A 16,440-nucleotide genomic window follows, 5' to 3' on the forward strand; every position below is an offset into this window, starting at 1 on the left:
CATGATACAAATCACTTTGACAGTTCAGCTTAAATGCAAACACTATTGTGAGAAACAGGTGCAGACCACCTCCTCAAAATAAGTTTTTTCAGAAGCAACTTTGGTATGAAAAAAGCCTTTTTGCATTCTCATGAGAATTGGCACCCACAGTAAAACCAATTATTCAGTGCTACAGCTGAGAGTAAGCAGTCCATATTTATCCTATGTCCCGACTCTGTGAGTCTCTCCCTTGAGTCACTATAGGTTGCTAGGCTCAGGTTCACAATCTTCTCGGAAGAGTTCTAACTAAATTCTCCTTGATATGTTACACCTTCATGCAACCCATGACCAAAAATGGGGTGGAGATTTTAGGCATGGGAGGAGAAGTTAATATTAATAAGTCTATTAATTCAAATCTGGCCTCAGACACTTGACACTTATTAGCTGTGTGACCCTGGGCAAGTCACTTGACCCCATTGCCCTGCCCCCCCCCAAAAGTCTATTAAGCCAGAGCAATAGTGACTAGGGTTGAACTTTTACCTACTTTTACTAAAGCACCAGTGAGAGTCAGCTCAAACTGGTTTTTATCTCCCTCTAACCTTGAAAAACTTACTTTTCTCAAATTCTTGAGTTAAATTGGTTTATTAGATAATAACTTGCCTTGCTGTTTTTTATATGGGCAAGCTTTTCCCTAACTGAGAAGAGTCCAGTACTTTAACAGGTTGTCACTGTATCTCACAACTATCAAAAGAATATATGAAATACAAATCAGTTGGACAGTCCAACTTAAAAGCAAACAGTATAACAAAAGTATATGAAATACAAATAAATTTGATAGTTCAAACTTGAAAACAAACAATATGATAAGAGTACATGATTCAAAGGGGGTTTTCAAGGATAAGGTTACCCAGATGTTTTTAGGAGGATGGCTCCAGCAGACTAAGATGTTCATTAGAGAGACATAAAATCTACCAATTATCCTGGAGAAAGACGTTGGTAGATAGGGGATTGATTATCTGCAAACTATAAACTTCCCAGACATTGGGAGAGACAAATGATATGTACACCCCTAAGAACTCTGTGGTTTTCCTGGCAATCACTTGTACATTGCTGGGTTTAAATATTCTTCCGGATAGTAAGGCAGCTCCAGCCAATCCAGATGGTTTATATATTCATCATAACATTGGCCATCCCTTTCTCTCCCTGGGGAATCAGGCTCAGGCACTGGTGATTGACTCCCCAGGCTTGGAGACTGAGGACCTCCTGAGCCTCCTACCACTGAGAAGAGGAACATTCAGATCGCCTAGAGGGGAACAACAGGAAGCTGAATATTCCGGAAGTGACGCAGCACTCACTTTCTAGTGCCTCGCAGTTCACTGCTGGAGGGATTTTACTGCGTCTGCGCCCTTGGCATTTCCTGCCCTAGGGATTCCTCCCTACTTCATCTCTGTTTAGGTGAGTACGTTTGGGCTTCGAGGCCGGGCCCCCAGGCTGGAGGAGCCGCTACCTTCCCGGGAGCCTCAGCTTGTGGGCAGAGCGAGGCCCGGAGAGAAAGAGCAATGGCTGCCTTAGCCGCCAGTCTTCCCCATGGGCGCCTCCTCGTCCCGCCCGGGGGGGCCTCCGGCGCCTCCCCTCCTTGGCCCTTATGGGGCAGAACTCTTGGGGAGTTCTGCTTTCCCCTTCCTCTTGGGGCTAGGGTCCGAGAAGTCAGCAGGTTGTGAAGATGCTCAGGCCTCTTCGAGCAACATCAGTTTTACAGGAAAGCAGAATGGGGGGTGGAGGTAGAGGGACCTGGGGACGGGGAGAGGTGGGAGTAGGGGGAGGTTCAGCAAATCTGGCATCCATCTGGTCAGGACTTTGGGCAAGGGAGCCCATCAGCTGGGGCCAATTCGCATCATTCTGTTGGTGTCTGTTTGAGGACTTGGAAACAGGAACTCGATGCTCTGTTACACTTAGTATCTTTGCACCCGCCCTTGAACAAGGCGTTACTTGTCTTTTCGGGGAGGGGGGAGGGGGAGGGATGGTTTACTCCTCTACAAAATTAAAAGATTGTACTAGGCAATCTCTGAAGTCCCTTTCATCTAAACATCTCATGATCTTATGACTAATTCGGTTTGAAAATTAGATTGGTGGGGATGGGAAGGACGCTTTTAAAACATTTTTCAAAGTTTCTTTGTTGGGAAATAAATCATCCGGAAGTGGGTGATAGGCTACCTGCTTTGTTAAACTTAACCGGCTTTGAAATTCATGTAAGTGGGCAGTTAATTTGGAAAAGTAGAAAAAAGATCTTCCTGTTGGGGAGGCTCCTTTGACACCTGCTAGCCTTGGCATCATCAAGTGGATCATGGACTAGAAGTCCAAAGATAGCAGCTTAGTAATAGATTTTCAGGAAACAAGATCAGTAAAATTTAACTAAAATGAAAGTTGCATAGGGATTAAAGATATCCATTACATTTAATTTCTTAGAGTGAATCCTAAAGGCAACCTCTGAATTTAACAATTTAATTTTAAAACATAAAATGAATTTAAAAATACAGAATGACAGAACTGGCAGCATCCCTAGAACCTAGACTGTCAGATCTTAAAAGTGGACTGGGCATGATCTCAGCTACCCATCTCATTTTACAGATGGAGGGAGAAGTCACTCAATTCAGCCAACATTCATTAAGCACCCCCTGTGAGCAAGGCATCGTGGGAGATGCTGGGGATATGAGGACAAAAAAAAGAAATCTCTGCCTATTCCCTCCAATAGACTATGAGCGCCTTTAAAACAATGAGTAGTTTTCTTTTTCTTTTCTTTTTATCCCTATCTCTGGTGCCTGTTAGGGCACCAAATGAATGGTTGTTGATTTTACTTAGTGGGAAAAGTTTATAGCTTTTCAAAATTGTATATATAGAGAGAGGAAAGGCAGTTTTGTAAACTGACAATAACTCATCCAAGTAACATTTAAAGTTTTCCAAGATGCTTTCCTCATGACAACCCTGTGAGGTAGTTATTATAAAGAACATTATTTCCCTTCTACAGGTAAAGCGACTTGGGTTTGGAAAAGAAAAGCAACTTGCCTGTGTTTATCCTGTTAGAGTCAGAACTGAAGATTGAAGCTCCTCTGCCTCTCTTCAGCATACCATGCACCTCTTGTATGAAGAAGAAAAAGTCCTTTGTTCATTTAAAACACTGTGAGCTGGAATTATAGTTGGGAGCAAGTTTCAGATTGGCAGCCTTAACTTGGAAGCATGGTACAGTTCAAAGGGCATTGGAAGATGGGGGTTGAAGTCTCAGCCATGAAATTTATTGACATACATAATAAACCCTATAACGTTTTACATCTTAAATTTTAAAACAATATATATATATATTCTTTATGGCTTGAAGACCTCCAATGAGAAAAGCCCACTACTTTCTAAAGCAGTCCCTTCCCTTTTTGGCTAGTTCTCTTAGGAAGTTTCTGCCTCCTCTCCCTTCAAGAATAGGTAATTCACTTTTGTGAGTCTGTTTTGTTCATAGTTGAAAATAAGATACTTTTGCATTGACTGAGTATTGTCTTTCCTTATTCTAACACTTAGAGACACATTTCATTCTTCATGTGTGGGTTTTTTTTTTACCTCAGGATCTTCCAATTCCATGCTACCTAACTTGGAGGTATCCCCTATAAACATATTCAGTAATGATTTGTGTGTCTGAGTGGGCCCCAAGCAGTTAATGATAAGCTGAGAGAATTATGTGCTTGATGATGGAAAAGAGGTGGAAGTGTGGAAAGGGAAATGTTAGGTCTTTGGAGTAGAAAAAAGAGGGAAGAGAACAATAAAAACAAAAGAAGAAAGAAGGGTAGAAAAAAATAGAGACAAAAAAGGGAAGATGAAAAGAGAAAAGGAAAGTGTAAGAGACTAAAAATGGACCAAAAACAGGTTAAAAAAAAAGAACAGAAAAGGTGCTCCAATTTTACATTGAGAGAGCTTGATGTGAGATATTTCTTACTGAGGGAACCAAACCTAGAGAAATCATCTTTTTTTGCTGCCAGTTACCCTGACTGAACAAATTTAAGGGATTTGGGAGAAGACAGCAGGGCTGATAGTTGGTGAAGTTCCTCATCTTTTCTTTCCAACTACCTTGCCCTCTTCCCTTTATGGCCTATACCACTGGGATTTTTGTGTTGCTTTCAAAGGACTGATGGAGATATAAAATTACCAGAAAGGTTGAATCCATGGGGGAAAAATCAATATAAGGAGAATAAGATGGAAAGTTTGGGGGAGACTAAAACATTTGCAACATTGTCTTTCAGCATTTATGATTTTATAAACATTTTTACTAAAGATCTCTGTTATATAAAAAGTGCCCTCCTACCCATTTCTCCCTCCACTAGTGGGGTGTGGGAAAAGAAAGAATTACTTTTTTTCCTTACTTTACTTGAGCATTTTTTTCTGGCTCTCCAAAGCACTAATTCCCAGTAATAGAATACAGTGTTTCTTAAGTGCAATGTCTTCCCAAACAGAACAGCCCTTGTAAGAGGCAACTTCACTACTGGTGGCAGTATTTGGCTTAGAAATAGATGACCAGGGGGGCAGCTAGGTGGAGCAGTGGATAGAGCACTGGCCCTGGATTCAGGAGGACCTGAGTTCAAATCTGGCCTCAGACACTTGACACTTACTAGCTGTGTGACCCTGGGCAAGTCACTTAACCCTCATTGCCCCACCTCCCCCCCACCCCCCCCAAAAAAAGAAATAGATGACCATGGGCAAGGAGAGGTAGGAGCCAGAGGCACAGCCCTGACACATGGTTGCAAAATGACATGGCCATCTTTATAATGCCCTTTTATAATGTCATGTTAGTGAAATATGAGATATTTTCATCTCAATCTGGCTCTTGTTTCTGTCAGTGCCTCCCAGCCCAACTATCCCCAAAATCATATTCCTACTCATTCTTGTCTCTTCTCATTCCCCACTACCATAATAGGAAATCATTTTTCAGGCATGCAAATTTCAAAGCAAGTCGTTTTAGTAATATTTAGTGTCACTTAAGAGGTTTTTCCCTCCTTACCATGAGAATTGTGTGATTTATACATGTCTATGTCTCTTGTCAGATGGTGAGATGAAGTTTAAGATTTCATAACAAGGAATTTCTGAAGAAGCATCATTACACAGAACAACATGAGGAGGAGTCTAGAAGGGAACAGTTCCCAGGAACTTGAATTTGGAAGACCCCTGAAGAAGATGGAAGTTTAAAAATTCAGGAGGGAAACAGCACTACAAGGGAGAGCCTGAAGAGAGGAAAAAGAGACGTTAAGGCAAGGGACAGTCAAGGACAAGCAGATTCCTTCAGGAGAAGAGCCAGAAATATAAAGAATTGCTTTCATGTTAAAGAATTCACATCAGGATGGAGGAAGAGATAACCTCAAATCAGAAAAATTTAGAAGAAAAAAAACCACACACATAACCTCAGATTCCTAATAAGGATCCAATTTCAGAGAAGGTGAGAGGTTAGAGAGGCAGTGGGGAAACTCTAAAACAGAGACAATGAAGAAAGAAAGGAGAGGTTTCAGGCAAGTGGCAGTCAAAGCCAAGAAAACCTCTGCCAAAGAAAGAAGCCAGAAATATAAACAGTCTGGGAAAAGCTTTTGTCAGAGTTCCCATCTCTTTTCACAACAAAAAATCCACATTACAGATAGACCATATGTTTGTAAAGAGTGTGGAAAAACCTTCAGTCAAAGTGCAAATCTGACTGTGCATCAAAGAATCCATACTGGGGAGAAACCTTTTCTTTGTAATGAGTGTGGGAAAGGCTTTAGTCAGAGATCCCATCTTACTCGACATCAGAGAATCCATACTGGGGAGAAGCCCTATGCATGTAATGAGTGTGGGAAAACCTTTAGTCAGAGCTCAAATCTGATTGTACATCAGGGAATCCATACTGGGGAGAAATCTTATGAATGTGATGAATGTGGGAAAGCTTTCCGTCGGAGTTCAGGTCTTACTGTCCATCAGAGAATCCACACAGGGGAGAAACCATATGAGTGTAATGAGTGTGGGAAAGCCTTCAGTTGCAGCTCATACCTCATTGTGCATCAGAGAATCCATACTGGGGAAAAACCCTATCAATGCCATGAGTGTGGGAAAGCCTTTAGTCAAAATTCACATCTAATTCTCCATCAGGCAACTCATTCCCGAAAGAAACACCAGATTCCTCCATTGGTTAGAGCCCAGTGTTAATAGGATCAAATGTTCATATTGATTCCTTGTTGTGCAGCCACAGCCTGTACTCAAATTAGCCATTTCACAAATGTCTACCTTTGTTCACAATGGAAATTGAACAAGAAATTATAAACAGGTCCAGACAACCCTTATGTATGACTGTAAAGGGACAACACATTGTTTTACACTTGTATGTTGATTTGTGATTCCATTTCAGTTCTTTTCAAATCAGAGGTATGTAAGCCTAAGTTATATTTTAACCACTGAGGCTAGGCACTCAGTCATCTCCAATTTTGAAAATAAAATGAACACCGTCATTTAGTCGCTGCTTTTTAAATGTGGCAAGTAATTGTTAATTAGTAACCAGCTAAGTTTTTTGACTCATCAGATATAAAGCCTTGATTCCTCAATAGGGGAGGGGAGTGCCTGAACCAAACGATAATAAAATCCAAGTTGAACCCCTTTCCAGACTGTGGTGGAAATGTCATCCTCTGATGATCTGTTTCTAAAGAACTATCTCATAAAAAATGTGAAATTGATCCGTGAACCTATGATTTAATTCTATGTTTAAGCCCTTGGAAGCCATCAAAGGAGACTTAAAAATCAAAAACCATCACCAAACACAGTCACTCCCTCCTTCATAGAATTCACTTTTTTGTTTGGATTAAAAGGACATTTATAGGGGCAGCTAGGTAGCTCAGTGGATAAAGCACTGGCCTTGGATTCAGGAGGCCCTGAGTTCAAATCCAGCCTCAGACACTTGACACTTACTAGCTGTGTGACCTTAGGCAAGTCACTTAACCCCCATTGCCCTACCAAAAAAAAAAAAAAAGGACATTTATAGACTTTCCAATTAGTTCAACCCCTCCTTTTATAGATGAAGGAAATTAAATTCCAACAACATGAAATGGCTTACCCAGGACCACATAATTGATAAGTGGCAAAGCCAGGATTTGAATGCATATCTCCTGATGAAGTCCTGTGTTCCATGGTTACAGTAGATTTATTCTTAGTAATTTTCAGCCATCTAGTTGCCCTTCAAAATCAGTCTCCCTTCCTTGTTCTTACTATCATCTTCCCAGTCTCAAGTTTGCAAGGTTGATGTCATTTTTGACATGTTTCTTACCAACTTCCTGGAGTCAGTCACTAAATCTTGGTTCATCTTGATTATTTTTTAGTTATTACAACAACTATTATGTATGCCTTATCTCTAACTACTTCCCATTCCTGTTAGCCCTATGCCCAATTACTGAAGTATACCTCTCCTTCAGAATCAGTCAGCAAACATTTATTAAGCACTTAATGTATGCTAGGCACTGCATTAAATGCTGGGGATTGAAAGAAAGGCAAACATTCCCTGCGTTCAAGGAGCAGGCTTTTTTTTTTTTTAATAAAGTATTTTTTTTCCCGTTACATGTAAAGATAGTTCTCAACTTTTGCTTATAGAAGCTTTCCAATTTCAGATTTTTCTCCCTCCCCTAGACAGGTAATATATATATTTTCCCTGGATTTGGAGATCCTCTTCCATCATGAGTTCCCTGGAACTCTTCTGTATCACTGCATTGGTGAGAAGTATATAGTCCATCACAGTAGATCAATACACAATGTTGATGATACTGTGTACAATGTTCTTCTGGTTCTGCTCATCATCAGCCCATGCAAGACCCTCCAGGTTTCTCTGAATTCCTCCTGCTCATCGTTTCTTACAGCACAATAATATTCCATTACATTCATATATACCACAACTTGTCCAGCCGTTCCCCAATTGATGGGCATCCCCTCAAATTCCAATTCCTTGCCACCACATAAAGAGCAGCTATAAATATTTTTGTACATGTGGGTCTTTTTCCCCTTTCCATGATCTCTTTGGGGAAAAGACCCAAAAGTGGTATTGCCTGGGTCAAAGGGTATGCACAGCTTTATAGCCCTTTGGGCATAATGCCAAATTGAGGAGCAGGCTTTCTAATGGGAGTATCAAGCCTATAAATAAATATACATATGTAAGCTCTCTACAGAGTAGGTGGAAAGTAATTTTCCAGGGATCATTCTGCAGAAGGTGGGATTTTAGCTGAATAGTGAAGTCAGAAGGAGCATAGCATTTCAGTGGTGGGGTACAAATGTGGTAAAAAGTTTTAACAGTTGGTTAGATAATAGAGAGACGCCAGTTTTTTTTAGGACCACCCTTTTGGGGAGGAGACCAATAGCATGAGCTACGCACACCAGTCCGCCTGCGACGCACATCAGATTGCCTGCTGAGCACTCGACTTCCGTGGTGCGAGCTCAAAAGGCAAGGAGAGAACGGAAGTGGGCCCTTTTTTCCTACTCCGCTGTTCTCCTGGCTGCGCTGCACAGACAGATGCTGACTGGAGTTTGACTCGACCAGGCTCTCGGTTAACAGCACGCACTTGACTCGGTCTCTCTCTCTCTCCCCAAAGGTGGCCTTGGGTTTTGGTGAGTTTTATATGGAATATAGACTAAGCCTAGACTTAAGACGATTTGTATTGTATTTCTACTTTCCTATCCTTCTAATCAACATCACCTTGTGACTACCATACAATAAAAGCTCTAACTAGAAAACCAGAAGCTTCTTCCATTTACTAGTCTGGGAGATAAATTAAGGGAAAGGTTAAGTAGGGGAGATTTATGATCTAATATCCAATTTTAAATCTCACACAAAGAACATCAAGCTGCCTTGTGTAGCTTGATGGTAGATGCCATGGTGGATGGTAAAGTATAGGAAGAGGAGAGATTGTGAAGGGCCTTCTGCTAAATGTGATTTTATGTGATATTGGAGGTCATAAGGAACTACTTGAGTTTGAGTAGGGGTGTGACATGCTTAGACTTTGGGAAAATCACTTTGGCAGCTGAATGGAAAATGAATTGGAGTAGGGAGAAAATAAGGCATTGAGACCAATTAGCAATCATGGGAAACAATCAGTGGAAATGCCCACGATTGGGGAGATGGGTGTCTTGTTTGAGGATAAATAAGCAGGCCAGGGTCAGAGACCTCAAAGATTATATTTGGAAAATAAATGTAGGGAGGAGCCAGCTTATTGTGAAGGGCTGTGGCTGCCAAAGGGTTTAGGCTTTGATGCTGGAGCTGATAGGGAGCCACAGAAATTTATTGAACAGGGAAATGACATGGTCAGACCTGAACTGTGAGAAGATCAGTCTTACACTTGAGTGGAGATTCAACTAGAGGGGGGAGAAACTTAAGGCAAGTAGACCAATCAGCCAGCTCTTGCCCTGGTCCAGGTGTAAGGTGATGAGGGCCTGCACCAAAGTAGTGGCAGTGTCATAGGAGAGGAGTGTATGCCAGAGATGTAAGGAAGGTAGAATCCAGACTCTGGTAACAGATTGGATATGGGTAGGATGAGAGTGAGAAGTGAGGATGGCTCCTAGGTTGCAAGTCTGAGGCTGCCAGGATGGTGACACCCCCAACAGGGATAGGAAAGTTTAGGAAGGTTTTGGGGAAATGAGAATGAGTTCAGTTTTTGATATGTTGAGCACAAGGCATCTAATACCTGGAGATACAATCTGCTTCTGTTTCCCTCAACTTGTTTTCTTTCCCTCACTCACGGTCTAATCATAAGTTCTCATCCTTTCTTTCCTTTTAAATCCTTCATCTTGCTCCACCCTCCTTGGTTACAGATTTTGTTGTTGTTGTTGTTTTTCTTGGCTTCAGACTTCTCTCTCACTTAAGTTACCCTCTCTTGTTCCTCCCTGTCTCTTCTCCCTGTTCCATCCTGGGTTCCTGTTGAATGAAATACTATTTTTGACTATCTGGTACTGGCTAAAAAATAGAGTGGTAGATCAATGGAATAGGCTAGGCTCAGGAAATGCAGTAGTAAATGACACTAGTAATGTAGTGTTTGATAAACCCAAAGACTCCAGCTTCTGGGATAGGAACTCAGTATTTGACAAAAACTGCTGGGAAAACTGGAAGATAGTATGGCAGAAATTAGGCTTAGACCAACATCTTACACCTTATACTAAAATAAGGTCAAAATGGATACATGATTTAGACATAAGAGGTGATACCATAGGTAAATTAGGAGAGAAAGGAATAGTGTACCTATCAGATCTTTGGAAAGGAGAACAGTTTTTGACCAAACATGAGATAGAGTATATTATAAAATGCAAAGTGGATGATTTTGATTATATTAAATTAAAAAATTTTTGTACAAACAGAAGCAATGCATCCAAAATTAGAAGGGAGGCAGAAAGCTGGGAAACAATTTTTGAGGCCAGTGCTTCTGATAAAGGCCTCATCTCTAAAATATATAGGGAATTAAATCAAATTTATAAGAATCCAAGTCATTCCCCAATTGAGAAATGGTCAAAGGATATGAACAGGCAGTTTTCTGATGAAGAAACCAAAGCTATCTATTCCCATATGAAAAAATGCTCTAAATCTCTAATGATTAGAGAGATGCAAATTAAAACAACTCTGAGGTACCACCTGACACCTATCAGACTGGCTAAAATGACAAAAAAGGAAGATAATAAATGTTGGAGAGGCTGTGGGAAAATTGGAACACTAATGCATTGTTGGTGGAGCTGTGAGCTGATCCAACCATTCTGGAGAGCAATTTGGAATTATGCCCAAAGGGCGATAAAGCTGTGCATACCCTTTGACCCAGCAATCCCACTTTTAGGTCTTTTGCCCAAAGAAATCATGGAAGGGGGAAAGGGACCCACGTGTACAAAAATATTTATAGCTGCTCTTTACGTGGTAGCAAGGAATTGGAAGTTGAGGGGGTGCCCATCAATTGGGGAATGGCTGGACAAGTTGTGGTATATGAATACAATGGAATACTATTGTGCTGTAAGAAATGATGAGCAGGAAGAGTTCAGAGAAACCTGGAGGGTCTTACGTGAGCTGATGATGAGTGAGATGAGCAGAACCAGAAGAACATTGTACACAGTATCATCAACATTGAGTGTTGACCTACTGTGATGGACTATATTCTTCTCACCAATGCAATGGTACAGAAGAGTTCCAGGGAACTCATGATAGAAGAGGATCTCCAAATCCAAGAAAAAAAAAGAAAGAAAGAACTGTGGAGTATAGATGCTGATTGAACCATATTATTTCTTTTGTTTTGGGTGCTGTTGTTTTTTTTTTTTCTATTTTGAGGTTTTGCATCACTGCTCTGATTCTTTCTCTTGTAACAGGATTAATGCAGAAATAGGATTAATGTTATTATGTGTATATATATGTGTGTGTATATATATATATGTATATGTATAGAGATATATAGATATAACCTATATCAGATTACCTGCTGTCTAGGGGAGGGGGGAGGGAGGGGAGGGAGGGAGAAAAATCTGAAATTGTAAAGCATGTATAAACAAAAGTTGAGAACTATCTTTACATGTAACGGAAAAAAGAAAATATCTCATAAAACCAAAAAAAAAAAAAAAAAAAAGAAATACTATTTTTGTACCCAACTCTGTGTATGTGCATGTATGTGTATGTGTGTTCTTTTCTCTTTTGACATGTTCAGATGAGAAACAGATTCAGGTGTTACCTTCTCCTCCACTCCTTCCTCTTTTGTAAACTCTACTTGTCCAGCCAAATTACATAAGGCTTCCTTCTCTCTCTATCTCCCCCGCTTCCTTGGCCCCACGTGTATATTTTCCTCTGTCTTTTAAGATCAATAATACAAAAAATCACTCTCAGACCTTCTATCTTATTAGACTTCTTCTGATGCTGTTATTGATGTGGTCCGGAGCGGATGCAAGGAGTATTTCCTCCTATTAGACTGTAAAAAGTTTATCCTTGTTTAGTCCCATACAATCACTTATTCATATTTATTTTTGAATTTTCTTGACAACTGTGTTTGTATTTCAAAGTTTAGATGTAATTGGCCTTTTCATCAGGAATGCTTGGGAGTCTTGCCCTGTAGGATTATACTGAGTTTTGCTGAGTAAGTTTTTCTTGATTATAAACCCGTATCTTTCACTTTCTAAAATATTGTATTTCAAACTCATTGCTTCTTTATATTGGTGGCTGCTAAATCTTATGTGACCTTGACTGTAGCTTCTTGTTACTTGAATTCTTTCTGGCTGCTTGTAGTATTTTTTCTTTAACCTGGAAGTTCTGGATTTGGGCTATAATGTTCCTGGGAAATTTTATTTTGGGAGTATTTCATTATTTCTTGTTGCCTCAGGAAGTCATTAAATTCTGTCTGATTTATTCTAATTTTTGAGAAATCTTTTGCTTGGGTAGGGTTTTGTACCTCTTGTGCCAAACAGTTAATGAGATGAGGGAGGGGATTGGGTTCAGTTTCTTATAAACACATTTGCTATGGCCAAAAAAATTCATCACCTTGCAGCCATCCTGCTGGTGATGAACCTCTTCTTTACTTCAGATTTTCATCTGTGTTCAGTATGAGTGTGCACAATGATAAAGTCATAGGTCTTTTAGAGTATAATAGACTTAAAACAGTGTTTCTTAATCAGTGGTTTAACCAGGGTCCAAGCAACTGCACATCTCTTTTTTTCTTTCTTATCACGCAAGTTACTAAAGTGGCTACTAAATGTTAGGTAAGGGGGCAACTAGATGGCATAGTGGATAAAGCACTGGCCCTGGATTCAGGAGGACCTGAGTTCAAATTCGGCCTCTGACACTTGACGCTTACTAGCTGTGTGACTCTGGGCAAGTCACTTAATCTTCATTGCTCCACAAAAAAATAAAAATAAAATCATAAATGTTAGAAAAGCTATGAAATCCTCTTCCTGAACTTGCAAATCCAAGAGCTAACACTACCCTGTTGAGATAGAAGAGTCTGTTCCCTAGATTTTATTTTGTTTTATGTACTAAGTCAGGGTGCCACAAAATCTTATAAACATATACTCAGAGGCCCCAAACATAGATTCTCTACTTATTTGACATGGACAATTTCACAAAAAGAAATGGGGAGAAAGGTGGTAAAATCCCTGTCATTGAGATTATAGTCTAATTGGGGAAGCAAGCTTCATCCATGAACGATGAAGAACATTCATGAGGCCAGTGTCAAAATGAACATATCTTATTTATCTTTCCAGAAGCTAACAAGCAGACTCGACTCAGAACCTCCTGTGAATTAAGATGCAATTTCAGTTAACCTAAAGTTAGATAAATTATACCAGTGATCTTCCAAGTTGTCTTGCCTTAAGTTTTTAGTGCATACACTGATAGTAATGTGACCACAGAATATAAAAAATTTACAATTACTTCCTATCAGTCCTAAATTGCAAGGCTCCTTTCTCAACTATCTTTCAAAAGTTCACATGAGGTCAAATTCAGTTCTGGGGGCCTGACCTGAAAAAAGTACATTTCTTCCCTTGGTTCATTCACTGTCCCCAGCCTGGAGTTTTACTGCAGGCAAATCTCTAGAATGAAGCTGAGGTGTTGCTCATATCTAGGTTTCCCTAAATGTAGGTAATAAGGGTCCCACTTCCCACACATGGACTTAATGTACAATGTGAGTATTTTGTATAGTGCAGTAATTTTACCTGCTGCAGAGAATGCATGACATAAAACACTCAAAAGGAATGAGCAAAACATTCAGAATAACCCACCAGACTCCCCCAGAAGGTAAAGATATTCTGAGATTATTAAACGAGTATTCCCCATTTACCCAGAACATATACTGTCCAAGCAGCTCCCAGAAATAGCATGGGGAATTGGTAAATTCCAGATCTGGATCCCTAATACTTGGCTCCTGGACTTGAGCAGCAGGGGATCTCTTTTCTAAGGAGTGAATTGTTGAAGAAATCTCCCTCTACATGTGGCTTCTGAATACTTGAACTCTGGAGTTTCCAGATTTGGGATTAATCCCCAGGATAAGTCACTAGGACTAAGAAAATCTATTCAGAATCAATTTGTTTCTGCCTCCTGAAAGTACATGCCTACTTCTGTCACATAATTCTGAAGGGTCTTAGCAATACCCTAGCTTCTGCCATATCTTGGACATGGAAAATACAATCTCAGGAGGTCTTTAGTCTCTGTTATGTGCTTAGAAAGGGAAACAGGTAGCAGGCAGATAAGAATTGGATGGGAACTTCAGCTTTGCCATGTACTTCTGCAAAATGGTATTACACCTAGATTGTGAAAAGTGGGGAAAGAGGAAAAATGCCCTTCTCCCCACCCAGTCAAATTTGGAATTCAAGGTAGAAAAAGGATGGGAGGTCCGAGCCTATTGAGTGGTTAACATTTCACCATATTATGCCTGGTCTCAGTTTGCTGTTCAAATTTCCCAGGCTCCTCCTTTCTAGGCTATGACCTCATACCACACAAACACTCTTTCCACCTTAATAATCAACACAACCGGGACAGCTAGGTGGCGCAGTGGATAGAGCACCGGCCCTGGATTCAGGACCTGAGTTCAAATCCAACCTCAGACACTTAACACTTACTAGCTGTGTGACCCTGGGCAAGTCACTTAACCCCAATTGCCCCACCAAAAAAAAAAAAAAAAAGAATAATCAACACAACCATTCCTGGCAATAACACTTCAATGTCAAGAGTTGCCTCAGAACTCCAATCACCATTGACTTCTCTCTAAAACATGCCTTCCTTAATATTCCCTTCATGTGTTGTCTTCTCCTAATATAAGCTTATTGACAGTAGGGATTTAGTTTTATGTGTATGCAAAGTATCTAATACTGTGTGTAGCACATAGCAAAATTTTTTTCATTCCTTTTACATACCAGAAGGGAGGTAGGCTTTTCAGCCAGTCATCAGGAGGCAGTCTAGATCTCTGAAAGTCACCTCTCCCCATCCACTCTCCCCTACCCTACAAGTGGACTTAAAGCAGAGCTTGAGAAACCCCAGGCTCTGGGGCACAGGCATAGTATTTCCAAAAATGAAATAAAAAGTAAATTAGGAAATTTTCAGTTTTGAGTATTGACATTCAGTTGTATGCCCCAACATTCTCAGTAGGCATGAGGATTGCTGTTCTCACTCTGATTCCTCCCTAGGATTGAGAGAAGTATCTGTTACTCAGGGGTGCTTGGCTCTGCCTCTGCTGAAGCCATGATACTTTCTAGTTCCCTTGCTGGAGGATCAGGTGCTGGGGGTGCCATGATGTCTGGGCAGTTTTCCCACCGTCATCCCTTTGCCAAAGCAAAGTAAACTACAGGATCAAATATGTTTTCAAACCTAATTGTGGTATATTTAAAATTTTGTACAAAAACTTGTTTAGGCAGTGGCTTTGAAACTTTGCAATTGGAATGAACATCACCTCAACTTTGACACCAAATTCTGACAAGGATCATAGAATTTTTAAAATGTTTTTATGGACTTTTTCATATTGCCTAGATGGCTCCCTGTAATATTGTCCCACCTCACTCTCAAAGAATCATCTTATATGATCTTTGATAAAAAAAGAGAAAAAAAAATCCAGTGTGGACCTTGACCTCTGTAAAGGAATAGAGGGAGCTATCTGTTCACATCTCTTTGGATCCAAGATTGTTCTTTATAATTTCAAAACATTGTTTTGGATGGTAGTTGGTCACTGTGTAGTTTTCCTCTTCTTGACTACATCAGTTCCTGTTGTCTTTCCATGCATTTCTGTATTTATCAGGTTGGTTTCTTAGAGTAATGTTCCAGTGCATTCAGGTACCAGAACTTGTCTAGTCTGCCTGCAGTTGTTGGGTGGCACCTTCTACAGCATATGTTGATATAAATTATTTTGGTGTATATGGAACCTCTCTTTTTGTCATTGACCTTTGTGGGCCAAAGCAAATCTAATTCTGAATTGCTTTCCAAAATGGTTATATTGATTCACAGCTCCATCAACAATGCTCTAGCATGCCTGTCTCCCCACAACCCCATCAACATTGGCTGTCCCAGTCTTCACCAGTTTGCAGGGTGGGAGGTGGAACTTCAGGGTTTTGATTTGCATTTTCCTTCTTAGTCATCTGAAGCCTTCTTCCATATGATCACCAATGGTTTACTATTATGTTGGGAAATATTAGTTCCTATCCTTTCACCCCTTTTTCCATTTGGGAACAACTTTTTGATCATTTATGTAGTTGTCTACATATCTTAGAAATCAAACTCTTTGCAAGGATCTACCCATTTTTCTCCCAGTCGATTGCTCCCCTCATGGTACATGCATTTTTCTTTTTGTGTGGAAAAGCTTTTCAATTTCATGTAATTAAAATAAGCGATTTTGTAAACTGGACCATATGTGAACCATAGAATGTTAAAAGTTGAAAAGACTATGAGAAATTGTCCAGTGATATCCCCTCATTTTACATATAAAGAACCTCAATCTGAGG

At 40.2% G+C, this 16,440-nt stretch overlaps 1 pseudogene; it reads left to right on the top strand.

Annotated features, from left to right (window-relative positions):
• The first annotated feature begins 1,330 nt into the window (after nt 1–1,330).
• On the top strand, nt 1,331–6,833 carry LOC122734986 (annotated as a pseudogene).
• Nucleotides 6,834–16,440: the final 9,607 nt, after the last annotated feature.

The sequence above is a fragment of the Dromiciops gliroides genome, chromosome 1, assembly GCF_019393635.1.
Source record: "Dromiciops gliroides isolate mDroGli1 chromosome 1, mDroGli1.pri, whole genome shotgun sequence".
Lineage (NCBI taxonomy): Eukaryota > Metazoa > Chordata > Mammalia > Microbiotheria > Microbiotheriidae > Dromiciops > Dromiciops gliroides.